Source organism: Anolis sagrei, chromosome 7 (genome assembly GCF_037176765.1).
Source record: "Anolis sagrei isolate rAnoSag1 chromosome 7, rAnoSag1.mat, whole genome shotgun sequence".
Classification (NCBI taxonomy): domain Eukaryota; kingdom Metazoa; phylum Chordata; class Lepidosauria; order Squamata; family Dactyloidae; genus Anolis; species Anolis sagrei.
Window position 1 is genome coordinate 4,108,612 of NC_090027.1, and position 14,488 is coordinate 4,123,099.

Below are 14,488 nucleotides of genomic sequence, written 5' to 3' on the forward strand. Positions count from 1 at the left end.
GTTCACCTACATCCAGAGAGCACTGTGGACTCAAAGAATTATGGATCTCGACCAAACTTGGCACAAGCACTCAATATGCCCAAATATGAACACAGATGGAGTTTGGGGGACTTTGACATTTGGGAGTTGTAGTCACTGGGATTCATAGTTCACCTACAATCAAAGAGCATTCTGAACCCCACGAATGACAGAATCGGGGCAAACTTCCCACACAGAACCTCTATGACCAACAGAAAATACTTAAAGCCATCCAATCCAACTCCCTTCATCAGGGCAAGAAAACGTAATCAGAGTCATCCTGACAAAGAGCCATCCAGCCATAGATAGATAAAGATATAGATAGATAGATAGATAGATAGATATAGATAGATTAGATAGATAGATAGATAGATAGATAGATGATAGATATGATTCACACACTCACAGATATAGTTTCATAGATTTGAAAGGGATCCCTAAAGAAGGACAATGATATGTTGCATTTTCCAGAGTAGGCAAACCAGACACTCTCCACATCATCACTAGCAAAGAAACAGCAAGAAATACTGTTTACTCACAAGCAGAAAGAAATTACATATATTAGAAACCAACACTTTCTCATTACTTTATTTTCCAGATCAACAGACTGGGCCACAGCAACGCCTGGCAGGGGACAGCTAGTTTATAATTATTTTCCTAAATGTAAATATTCTGGGAGATGGGGAAGTGGGTGCAAAGACTTTTCCTCTACTCTGCAAAACCACTTTTTTGAATGTATATTTTTGCCAAGAAGGATGTAGTAAACTCTATATTTCTCCACCTTCCTAATGCTGCAATCCCTCATGTTGTGGTTTGTTTATTTATCGTGTCAGGGGCAGCCAGACAATTGTATTACATTTCTAACAGACAAAACACAAAATTTGCAAGCTTGGTAGTTGATTACATGTCCTTTGGCCAGTAGCTGGCCACTTAGAGTGCCTCTGGTGTTGCCGCAAGGAGGTCCTCCATCGTGCATATTAGAATCATAGAATCATAGAACCAAAGAGTTGGAAGAGACCTCCTGGGCCATCCAGTCCAACCCCATTCTGCCAAGAAGCAGGAATATTGCATTCAAATCACCCCTGACAGACGGCCATCCAGCCTCTGTTTCAAAGTTTCCAAAGAAGGAGTCTCCAACACACTCCGGGGCACATGGCGGGGCTCAGGTTGCATTGCAGCAAGTGGTCGGTGGTTTGCGCTTCTCCACACTCACATGTTGTGGATTCCACTTTGTGGCCCCATTTCTGAAGGTTGGTGTTCTGGAACGGCTGTTCCAGGGGCTCCAATTTTGTGTTTTGCACTGAGTGTTTGTTCATAGTCCTAAGTTTCAGGGACTTTGCAGATAGGTGGCTTCCTTTGGCTGCATTCATAGGGCAAGCCACCTGTCAATAATAGTTAGGATCCCTGGTCCCGCCCCTCTCTAAGTTTTTTGGAGGGAAGGGGCCATTTTTCAGTTAGTCTCAGCAAAGGAAGTCAATGCAGAGGATGTAATACAGACGTCCTCCTGTACAAAGGCTTCGTCCCTTAGGACTTCCCGGGGGAGAACAGTCTTAAGAGCCTCTAAAGATTCCGGGGAAACAGCCTTACAGCCCTGAGGAATTCCGGAGGGAATAACAGCTCTAATCGTCAAGATCTCCAGCTAAGTGACTACAGGCCTGCTTGGTTCTGAGACGCAGTTCAGCCGGTAGTGGATTCAAATCAGTCAGGTTTAGGTTCACAGCAGCCTGGGAGGAGCTAGAAAGGGGAATTTCCCTTTGAACAAAGTTATTGAAGATAGTGCCTGTTCCCTGTGGACAAGTTTGAGAGAACTGGTTTCTTTACAGAGAAAGCTTTACAATTCCTGCTTGTTCGTCAATAAAAGACTGTTATATATAAGCTCAAGCCTCCTAAAGACTGTTTAATGAGGGAAATTTCTCTAAAGGCTCCTTTTCGGGGGGCCCGGCTTCCCGCTGGATTCAAGCCACACATTCTCTCTTAAAAGCACTTCATTTCAGGTCCAGCGGCGACAGAACAGCTGGCTCTGCATCTCGTGGTGCCAGAGCGCAGTCTGTTCAGCGCCTTCCAAGTCGCCCAGTCTTCTGTGTGCCCAGGGGGGAGGGAGTCTCTCATCTGGTATCAGCCATTGGTTGAGGTTCTGGGTTTGAGCCTGCCACTTTAACTACCGTGGTATCCCAGGAGGTGTACTTTGGTGAGGCGCCAGCAACCTTGGGCACAGAAGGCCAGAGACCTTAGGAAACTACAGCTCCCACAATGCCATAGCATTGAGCCAGGCACCTGACCAGTCAGTCCCATTGGTTACCTGAGAGCGGAAAGGAGAAGAGCAGAAAAGGCTAGAGAACTTGAGAAACTATAACTCCCACAATGCTATAGCACTGAGGCAGGCACATGACCAGTCTCCTGTTCTGTCTGAGAGTGGAAACGCGATGAGAAGAGCAGAGAAGGCCAGAGACCTTGAGAAACTATAACTCCCACAATGCCACAGAATTGAGGCATGCACCTGACTAGTCAGTCCCATTGGCTGCCTGAAGGTGGAGAGGTGATGAAAAGAGCAGAAAAGGTTAAAGACCCTGGGAAACTATAACTCCCAGAATGCTATAGCATTGAGGCAGGCACCTGACTAATCAGTCCCATTGGCTGCCTGAAGGTAGAAAGGCTTTGAGAAGAGCAGAGAACGCCTTGGGAAGAGAAGGCTAGACCTTGTGAAACTATAACTCCCACAATGCCATAGCATTGAGGCATGCACCTGACTAGTCAGTCCCATTGGCTGCCTGAAGGTGAAGAGGTGTTGAAAAGAGCAGAAAATATTAAAGGCTTTGGGAAGAGAAGGCTAGAGACCTTGAGAAACTATAATTCCCACAATGCTATAGCATTGAGGCAGGCACCTGACTAGTCAGTCCCATTGGCTGCCTGAAGATGGAGAGGCGATGAGAAGAGCAGAGAAGGCTAAAGACCTTGGGAAGAGAAGGCTAGAGACCTTGAGAAACTATAATTCCCACAATGCTATAGCATTGAGGCAGGCACCTGACTAGTCAGTCCCATTGGCTGCCTGAAGGTAGAAAGGCTTTGAGAAGAGCCGAGAAGGCTAAAGACCTTGGGAAGAGAAGCTAGAGATCTTGTGAAACTATAACTCCCACAATGCCATAGTATTGAGGCAGGCACCTGACTAGTCAGTCCCATTGGCTGCCTGAAGGTGGAGAGGCGATGAAAAGAGCAGAAAATATTAAAGGCCTTGGGAAGAGAAGGCTAGAGACCTTGTGAAACTATAACTCCCACAATGCCACAGAGAGCTGAAGGGCAATGACGTCTCTTTAGAGAAAGGAGGGAGGGAGAGCGCCAAACTCCCAATGCGCATGCGCCCAGGAGGGTGCTTCAGCGATGACCATTCCGATTGGCCAATAGCCGACATGGGAGGGGAGGGGGTGGGGGTTATGAGAGCGGCCGCTGATTGGCTGTCACGTTGGCTTGGCAAGGAGTAGGCGGAGTTCCCGAGCAAGCCGGGATGGATAGGAGTGCGTAGGTGGGCGGGGCTATCTGCGTCATCCTTTCGGCCTCGGGGGGGACTTCATTTCCCAGAAGCCTCAGCTACAGTGAAGCAATGACGAGGCCTTCTGGGAAGTGAAGTTTGAGAGGAGCGTTTGAGGAGCAAGAGGGGAAGAGGCGGCGTGCGCGTGCGCAGAAGGGCAGACCGGTCAGGCCACGGCGGCGGCGCCTCCTCCTCCTCTTTCTCCTCAGCCGGAGACCACAAGCAGAAGGAAAGGAAGCGGATGAGGCGACAGGTGAGTGCCACGCCCTTTTGGTCCCCCTTTTTGGGGGAGGGGGCACGAGGGGGCGGTCCGGGCCTGGCTCTGGGAGGCCTCTCACCCCCGCCGGGAGCCTGAAGGGCCTCTCTTCAGGCTGAGGCCAGTTGGAACTCCAACTCCCAGAAGCCCCAGCCAGCCAGGCCTACCGACAGGAATTCTGGGAACTGAAGTCCAAAACAGATAGGAATCCTAGTGTTGCTGTGGCCCAGCCTGGTCATCTCGAAAATAATCAGAAAGTGCTGGTTTCTCATCTATTGAATGTCTTGATACTTGTGGGTAAACACTATATCTAATAGGTTCTTGTGGGTTTTTTCGGGCTATAGAGCCATGTTCTAGAGGCATTCTCTCCTGACGTTTCGCCTGCATCTATGGCAAGCATCCTCAGAGGCAGTGAGGTCTGTTGGAAATAGGAAAATGGGCTTATATATCTGTGGAATGACTGGGGTGGGGCAAAGAGCTCTCTGCTGAAGCTAGGTGTGAATGTTTCAGCTGATCACCATTAGCATTTGAAGGCCTGACTGAGCCTGGGAAAATGTTCTGTTGAGAGGTGTTAAGATGTGCCTGGTTGTTTCTATATCTATTGCCGAAGGCCTTCATGGCTGGAATCACTGGGTTGTTGTAGGTTTTTTCGGGCTATATGGCCATGGTCCAGAGGCATTCTCTCCTGACATTTCGCCTGCATCTATGGCAAGCATCCTCAGAGGCAGTGAGGTCTGTTGGAAATAGGAAAATGGGCTTATATATCTGTGGAATGACCGGGGTGGGGCAAAGAGCTCTCTGCTGAAGCTAGGTGTGAATGTTTCAGCTGATCACTTCATTAGCATTTGAAGGCCTGACTGAGCCTGGGAAAATGTTCTGTTGAGAGGTGTTAAGATGTGCCTGGTTGTTTCTATATCTATTGCCGAAGGCTTTCATGGCTGGAATCACTGGGTTGTTGTAGGTTTTTTCGGGCTATATGGCCATAGTCTAGAGGCATTCTCTCCTGACGTTTCGCCTGCATCTATTTATTTATTATTTATTTATTATTTCAGTTACATTTACCCCGCCCTTCTCAACCCCCAAGGGGGCACTCAGGGCGGCTTACAAAAAAAGGCACAATTCAATGCCTACATACAGTAAGGTAAAGGTAGTCCCCTGACATTAAGTCCAGTCATGTCTGACTCTGGGGTGTGGTGCTCATCTCCATTTCTAAGCCGAAGAGCTAGCGTTGTCCGTAGACACCTCCAAGGTCATGTGGCCGGCATGACTGCATGGAGCGCCGTTACCTTCCCGCCGGAGCGGTACCTATTGATCTACTCACATTTGCATGTTTTCGAACTGCTAGGTTGGCAGAAGCTAGGGCTGAAAGCAGAAGCTCACGCTGCTCCCTGGAACTGAACCTGCGACCTTTTGATCAACAAGCTCAGCAGCTCAGTGCTTTTACCCACTGCGCCACTGGGGACTCCTCTACATAGAGTGTGTGTGTGTATATATATATATATATATATATATATATATATATATAAAACAATGAACATTTGTCACAATTAAACAGTCCATATGTAACACAATCATTAAAATCATTAAAACTAATTGTAAGCTCAGCATGCGTCTTCAGTGTTCCATAATTCCATTCCATTTGTCAATTCCAGTCTATCGCCACGTCCTTTTTCATCTGCCAGGTTGTCGAAATGCCTGATCCCACATCCATGTTTTCAATTTTTTCCTGAAGGAAAGGAGAGATGTCGCTGATCTAATTTCCCCCGGGAGTGAGTTCCACAGGTGGGGGGCCACCACCGAGGAAGCCCTGCTCCTTGTCCCCCCCAGTCTCACTTGTTGTTGGGGGTTGAGAAGGGCGGGGTAGAAGTACTTGAAATAAATAAATAAATAATAAACTGACCCCTTGATTAGCATTTGATGGCCAGGCAGTGCCTGGAGCAATCTTTTGTTGAGAGGTGATTATATGCCCCGTATTGGTTCCTCTCTGTTTTTTTGCTGTTGTGATTTTAGAGTTTTAGAGCAGAGGTGAGATCCCCTCACCTCTGCAGGAGTCTACTGTATCCCATGCAGCTGTGGACAAGTCTACATAGGGACCACCAAACACAGCAGCGTTGCCCAGACACGCATCAAGGAACATGCAAGGCACTGCAGACTACTTCAGCCATAGCAGAGCACCTGAGGAACCAACCTGGACACAGCAGATTATTTGAGAGCACAGAAATGCTGGACCACTCTCACAACCACCATGTCAGACTACACAGAGAAGCCACTGAAATCCACAAGAAGCATGTGGACAATTTCAACAGAAAGGAGGAAACCATGGAAATGAGCACAATCTGGCTACCAGTATTAAAAAACTCTAAAATTAGAACAGCACAACAACAGAGAGGAACAAACAAGGACATTTAATCACCTCTCAACAAAAGATTGCCCCAGGCACTGCCAGGCCATCAAATGCAAACCAAGGTGGTCAGTTTGAAACATTCACACCTAGCTCCAACAGACAAGAGTCCTTTGTCCCACCCTAGTCACTCCACAGATATATAAACCCATTTTCCTACTTCCAACAGACCTCACTACCACTGAGGATGCTTGCCATAGATACAGGCGAAATGTCAGGAGAGAATGCCTCTAGCCCGAAAAAACCTAGATAGATATGATTCTCTCACACACAGAGATATAGTATCATAGATTTGAAAGGGACCCCTATAGAAGGGCAATCATATGTTGCATGTTCCAGAGTAGGCAAACCAGACACTCTCCACATCAACACTGACAAAGAAACAGCAAGAAATACTGTTTACCCACAAGCAGAAAGACATTACATAGATTAGAAACCAATACTTTCTCGTTACCCTATTTTCCAGATCACCAGACTGGGCCACAGCAACGCCTGGCAAGGGACAGCTAGTATATAATAAAAATGTAATGTTCGTTTGTGGGATTAACATAACTCAAAAACCACTGGGCAAATTGACACCAAATTTGGACACAAGACACATATCAGGTCAATGAGTGACCATCACTCATAAAAATACTGAAAAACACAGCGGAAGGGACTTAACCCCCCCCCCCCAAAAGACACTACTGCACATGCACAAAACCACATACACACACACACATATATACACATATACACAAATGTGACACCTAATTTGGACACAATGAACCTATCAGGCCAACAAGTGACCATCACTCATAAAAAGCACTGCAAAACACAGCAGAAGAGACTTAAAAGCCAAAAAAACAAAGAATACATTACAACACATGCGCAAAACCACACACACATACGTGTGTGTGTGTATATGTGTGTGTGTGTGTGTGTGTATATATATATATATATATATATATGCAAGCACATGTACACAAATATATACACACACAAAACACATATATGCAGACTGGCCCACAGCAACGCATGACGGGACGGCTTGTGTGTGTGTGTGTATATATATATATATATATATATATACGTGTGTGTGTGTGTGTGTATACATGCACACACACATCTATAAGCAAATATTTCAAAATCCCAAACACTTCTGGTGCCAAGCGTTTTGAATAAGGGAAACTCAACCTATATATGAAACATGTATGGTAATTTGTAAATATATATGCAAATATTCCACAGCTATGAAACCCAAGATGGTTGTGGTAACAAGCATTTTGGATCAGGAAGACTAAAGCGGTATATGAAACATATGAATCTTGTGTTTCACATTGGAGTCTCCTCTCCTAAAATGTGATGCATCTCATTTGGTACATGTACTTACAGACGACTCATAGTTAAGAACGGGGCTGAAGCAACAGAAAGCGAGAGAAATCTGCCCCTTGGAAGGGAAATTCACTCAAAAGAGTTACCGTATTATCACGGGGAAAAGAGATCTCCACTGAAGCTTTCTCACCAAACCTTGTTTCCACAGCAAGCCAAATTTGTCAAAATTATCCAATTATCGCAAGGATAGAAAGGGAAGTGAAATCTTTTGCACATACAGCAAGACAAACACCACAAGGATGTTAACTCTTCCCTGTTTCATCCAAAGCTTGTATATTTGTGTGTGTGTGTGTATGGCTACACTTAAAAATGTACCTGTTCTGACTTACATACAAATTCAACTTAAGAACAAGCCTACAGAACCTATCTTGTTCATAACTTGAGCACTGCCTATACTACCAAGTCCAAAATTGTCCTCATAGATGGCTGTGTGCGCGTGTGTAATAATAATTGCTTTGTGGTGGTTCACTGGACACCAACTCATATTGTATAATATTACTTTCAGGCTGTGAATGTATAAGGTATAAGTGGAACATTAATGAAGTGTGTGTGTAGACTTGGTTCTCAACTCCTGTGGCGCAGTGGGTTAAACCCTTGTGCCAGCAGGATTGCAGACCGACAAGTCCTAGGTTTGTGCGCCAGCTGCGCCCGTACTCTTAGGAAGTCTGACTTGGCCACGGTAGTCCATGCTCTGGTCACATCCTGTATAGACTACTGCAATGCTCTCTACGTGGGGTTGCCTCTGAAGACTTCTCGGAAGCTCCAAATGGTCCAACGATCAGCAGCCAGGATGATAACAGGAGTGTCGCTCAGGGAGCATACAACTCCTCTGTTGCACCAGCTCCACTGGCTGCCAATTTGCTTCCGGGCACAATTCAAAGTGCTGGATTTAGCCTTTAAAGCCCTAAAGGGTTCTGGCCCGACCTACCTGTCCGAACGCATCTCCTCCTATGAACCAGTTAGGACATTAAGATCGTCCGGGGAGACCCTTCTCTCGATCCCACCAGCTTCACAAGCACACCTGGCGGGGATGAGAGACAGGGCCTTCTCAGTGGTGGCCCCTCGGCTGTGGAACGCCCTACCTACAGAAATCAGATCGGCCCCCTCCCTGTTGGCATTCCGGAGGAAAGTGAAGACCCGGCTTTTCGAATAGGCAGTGTAATCGATTATTGGAACACGGAATAAGGATAATGAGACTGGATTCTGATTCTATCGATGAGACGTGATGGATTTGTTATATTGATGTTTGATGTCTGATGATTAATTAATTGTTAAGGTAAAGGTAAAGGTAGTCCCCTGACATTAAGTCCAGTCATATCTGACTCTGGAGTGTGGTGCTCATCTCCATTTCTAAGCCAAAGAGCCAGTGTTGTCCGTAGACACCTCCAAGGTCATGTGGCCGGCATGACTGCATGGAGCGCCGTTACCTTCCCGCCGGAGCGGTACCTATTGATCTACTCACATTTGCATGTTTTTGAATTGCTAGGTTGGCAGAAGCTAGGGCTGACAGCGGAAGCTCACGCCGCTCCCCGGAATCGAACCTGCGACCTTTCAATCAACAAGCTCAGCAGCTCAGTGCTTTAACCCACTGCGCCACCAGGGGCTCCTAATTAATTGTTACTATTGCTTTAAATGTCCAATGATTTTGTACTATGTATATTGAAACTGTGTTGTTAACTGCTCTGAATCGCCTAAGGGCTGAGAAGAGCAGTATACAAATAAAGTAAATAAATAGGTTTGAATCTGGTGAGAGTGTGGATGAGCTCCCTCTGTCAGCTCCAGCTCCCCATGCAAAGAGGACATGAGAGAAGCCTCCCACAAGGATGGGAAAACATCAAAACATCCGGGCGAAGTCCCCTGGGCAACGTCCTTGCAGACGGCCAATTCTCTCATTCCAGAAGCAACTTGCAATTTCCTAAGTTGCTCCTAACACGAAGAAAAAAATTCTCCCAAGATATCTCATTGTGTATCTACATGCAAATGCAGGAATGCCAAACTCTGCAAACATCCTCAAAATACTTATCTGCACCCGTGTTTGCATGTATGCATTGTGTGCATTCGTGCCTCTTCTAAGATGTGGTGTCTCCCTTAGATGATGATATGTGCTTCCATAATCTAATTACAGTTTGCTAGTATCCCTTGAAGCAACTCTTTAATCAGGCGACAGCCGTAATATATATTTGTGTTTCTATACATCCTGTCACAATAAAGATCAGACATGGGAACCGTTTCATGAAGGCAGGGACTGAATATTTTTTAAATTATATGCAACCAATGAACACTTAAAAGAAACCTTTCTGCCACTGCTCCTCCTCCCTTATTTAAAGGGGAGCAAGTTCCATTTACTCATATGTTCTTTGGGCATGTTAGTTGTAAAGAATGGAAATTGCTCACCTTGTTTAAACTGCCCAAAGAACCGTGTTAGGGACTGTTTGTAATGATGATAAATGCATATAATTTAGCCACACGATTTGCTTCTGTAGGCTTTTCCTCCGCCATGCTTATCAGCACTTCTTCACTGTTTCCCTCTCTATTTTGTTGCCTATCTGTAATCTTCAAACTCTTCAGATGCTGGAGCTGTCATTTACCACAGCTTGCAGCATCAGAGTATTGTATATACTCGAGTATAAGCCTATTTTTTCAGCCCTTTTTATAGGCCGAAAATGTTCCTCTCGGCTTATACTCGAGTCAAGGTTATTTATTATTTTACTCTGTTATTATTATTTTTATTACATGTATTATTTTACTCTATTATTATTACATTTATCATTTTACTCTATTATTATTACATTGTTATATGAACCCATCTCTATACGAACCCCCACAATCCCTTCGATCATCCGGGGAGGCCCTGCTCTCGATCCCACCAGCCTCACAGGTGCGATTGGTGGGAACGAGAGAGAGGGTCTTTTCGGTGGTGGCCCCTCGACTCTGGAACTCATTCCCTAAAGACATCAGACAGGCCCCAACTTTTGGGGAGCTTGAAGACATGGTTGTTCCAGTGTGCCTTCCTGGAATAATGATCCCATAGCACTTTGTCCTCCAAAGCACTTTGCATTTCTTTAGGTCTGCTCGTATGCCCTTCCACAAACGCCACTATCACCTTTTCGTCCAGCATTACTTCCATTTTTAACTTACATTTGGCCTTCCCACTGCTTTTAATTGCGTGTTGTCTTATTGGTATTTTATTGTCTATGTTTTTATTTTAATTGCTTGTACTGTTGTATTTGGGCTTGGCCTCATGTAAGCCGCACCAAGTCCCTTGGGGAGATGGTAGCGGGGTACAAATAAAGTGTTATTATTTATTGTTATTGTTATTTTACTTTATTAATGTTATTATTACATGTATTAATATGTATTATTTTACAATATTTATTATTGCTATTATTACATTTATTATTTTACTGTATTATTACTGTTACTACATTTCCATTATTTTACTCTATTATTATTACTACTACTACTACTACTACTACATTTATTATGTTATGCTCTTTATTATTTATTTATTTATTTATTTATTTATTTGTCGTGTCAGGTCAACCAGTCAGTTATATTACATTTCTAACAGAACAAAGCAAACAAACAGACAAAATACAAAATTTGCAAGCTTGGTAGTGGATTAGATGTCCTTTGACCAGTATCTGGCCACTTGGAGTGCCTCTGGTGTTACTATAAGAAGGTCCTCCCTGGTGCATGTGGCAGGGCTCAGGGTGCATTGCAACAGGTGGTCAGTGGTTTGCTCTTCTCCACACTCGCATGTCGTGGATTCCACTTTGTGGCCCCATTTCTTGAGGTTGGCTCTGCATCTCGTGGTGCCAGAGCGCAGTCTGTTCAGCGCCTTCCAAGTCGCCCAGTCCTCTGTGTGCCTAGGGGGGAGTCTCTCATCTGGTATCACCCACGGATTGAGGTTCTGCGTTTGGGCCTGCCACTTTTGGACTCTCGCTTGCTGAGGTGTTCCAGCGAGTGTCTCTGTAGATCTTAGAAAACTATTTCTAGATTTAAGTCATTGACGTGCTGGCTGATACCCAAACAGGGGATGAGCTGGAGATGTCTCTGCCTTGGTCCTTTCACTATTGGCTGCTACTTCCCGGCGGATGTCAGGTGGTGCAATACCGGCTAAGCAGTGTAATTTATCCAGTGGTGTAGGGGCAGACACCCCGTGATAATGCGGCATGTCTCATTAAGAGCCACATCTACTGTTTTAGTGTGGTGAGATGTGTTCCACACTGGGCATGCATACTCAGCAGCAGAGTAGCACAGCACAAGGGCAGATGTCTTCACTGTATCTGGTTGTGATCCCCAGGCTGTGCCAGTCAGCTTTCATATGATATTGTTTCTAGCGCCCACTTTTTGCTTGATGTTCAGGCAGTGCTTCTTGTAGGTCAGAGCACGGTCCAGACTCCCAGGTATTTGGGTGCGCTGCCATGCTCCAGTGGGATTCCTTCCCAGGTAATAATCCTCAGAGCTCAGGATGCTTGTCTGTTCTTGAGATGAAAGGCACATGTCTGTGTTTTAGATGGGTTGAGGATCAGCTGGTTTTCCCTGTAATAGGCAGTAAGGGCACCTAGAGCTTCGGAGAGCTTCTGTTCTACCATCTCAAAGCTCCCTGCTTTATTATTATTTATTTATTATTATTGGAAGGATACATAAGCACATTGAAGATGCTTAGAATCAGAGTTGGACAGTCTTATCTTAAATTACAGTGTTATGTAAACATTCAAAAACATTTAACCTTCTGAGGCCTCAGTTAATGCAATGTTATTGGTATCTGTTTTTATTTTGAAATTTACCAGTCACTGCTACATTTTCCACCCTTGGTTTATACTTTTAAGTCAATAGTTTTCCCAGTTTTTGTGGTAAAATTAGGTGTCTCCGTTTATATTCAGGTCGGCTTATACTCGAGTATATACGGTAAATGCAATTGTCAAAAGGAGTCACTCCATTGGAGAAAATGGCAGGCAGATGGTAGTGCTGAGCGGGGACTCAGTGGGAATGCATGAGATTTCCACGTGGAGCATTGAGTTCCTGGCTGAGAAAGACACAGTGTGTCACTGTGTGGCTGATTGGAGTGGTCAGTTTAATTGCTTTTCATTTTCTCTTAATATAAGACATCATTCTTTTATTATTGTAACCAGCCATTCCCTGCCACATGTTGCTGTGGCCCAGTCTGGTGATCTGGAAAATAAAGTAATAGTTTCTAATCTATGTAATTCCTTTATACTTGTGGGTAAACAGTATTTCTTGTTGTTTCTTTGCCAGTGTGGATGTGGAGATTGTCTGGTTTGCCTACTCTGGAATATGCTACGTATCATTGTCCTTCTTTAGGGGTCCCTTTCAAATCTATGAGACTATATCTCTGTGTGTGTGAATCAAATATATCTATCTATATCTATGGCTGGATGGCTCTTTGTCAGGAGGGCTTTGATTATGTTTTCTTGCCCTGGTGAAGGGAGTTGGACTGGATGGCCTTAAGTATGGTGGTTCTGGGTGGGAATTTTGCCCCAATTCTGTCGTTGGTGGGGTTCAGCATGCTCTTTGATTGTCCCAATAACTAGAACTCCCAAATGTCAAGGTCTATTTCCCCCAAACTCCATCTGTGTTCATATTTGGGCACATGGAATATTTGTGCCAAGTTTGGTCCAGATCCATCACTGTTTGAGTCCACAGTTCTCTCTGGATGTAGGTGAACTACAACTCCCAAACTCAAGGTCAATGCCCACCAAACCCTTTCTGTTGGTCATGGGAGTCCTGTGTGCCAAGTTTGGTTCTGTGTGGGAAGTTTGGCCCAATTCTATCGTTGGTGGAGTTCAGAATGCTTTTTGATTGTAGGTGAACTATAAATCCCAGCAACATCAACTCCCAAATGACAAAATTTCCTCCAGCATTTTCCCTTCAATTAAAAGAGTGCATTTCCCTAATACTCTGCATTCCCAATAAGTGAAAAAGGCAAGACAAGGAGAAGGAGGAAGAGGGAGGAAAGGGGGAAAAGAGGCAGGACCGGAAGTGGAAGTGTCCTCCCTCCTTCCCTCTGTGATTTCCACACTCCTTTTCCACATCTGGGCACTTCCTAGTGGGCCACTCTTGCTCTGATACATTGCCTTGTTTTAACCCTTTGATTCCCTGTTGTTAATATTCTAGGTGTCTAGCGCCAAGCCAGACGGGTAACAGTCGGAGACTCCATATTACCTGATATTTTCATGTATCCGACGTTCTGCCAGCCAGTTTATGTCAGATAAGCGAGACTCTACTGTATAAATAAAGAAAAGGTAGATTGAACATGATGTGTTAAGCAGTTTCATGCTCACTTTGCCACTATGCTTACTGTGGCTCTTGCATTGCCATGTGCGGTGTGTGAGGTGCTACAAACACGCCCTGGGGTATTTATAGCCTGTTTCTAAAATATTTAAGGCTGTACTTGTCAGATTTAAGAAGGTTCCCTGCATATGTCATTCTTCAAAGGTATTTTTGTTTTATTTTGGGGGGAGCTGGAGCGTTTTCTGCCTCTCACTGATATTTCTAGAATTTCAGGCTCTCTCTGTTGACCCACCAGAGATGCTTATAAATTAGGCTGGAGCTTCTTGTTTCTGGTGGTCACGGTATTTAAAGAATGGTTGCTGCGATGCAGTCAGACATCCATCCAGGACACATTGTGCCACTGTTCCATGGATTACAAAGCCAACCTTGTCCAGTTTCTGATTCTTCAGCATCATTCTTTATTTATCTACTAGCCGTCCCCTGCCATGCGTTGCTGTGGCCCACATGGGGGTTCTGTGTAGGAGGTTTGGCCCAATTCTATTGTGGGCTGGGTTCAGAATGCTTCTATTTTCCCCAAACTCCACCAGTGTTCACATTTGGGCATATTGAGTATTCGTGTAGAGTTTGGTCCAGATCCATCATTGTTTGAGTCCACAGT

At 44.9% G+C, this 14,488-nt stretch overlaps 1 protein-coding gene across 1 annotated transcript in view; it reads left to right on the forward strand.

The window, feature by feature from the left end:
* The first annotated feature begins 3,677 nt into the window (after positions 1–3,677).
* GPAT4 (glycerol-3-phosphate acyltransferase 4) overlaps positions 3,678–14,488 on the forward strand; it is a 58,044-nt gene continuing 47,233 nt past the window's right edge. The window contains exon 1 of the mRNA XM_060787103.2: positions 3,678–3,794. The gene's annotated coding sequence lies outside the window, so the exon portion shown is untranslated. The remainder of the gene's footprint in view (positions 3,795–14,488) is intronic.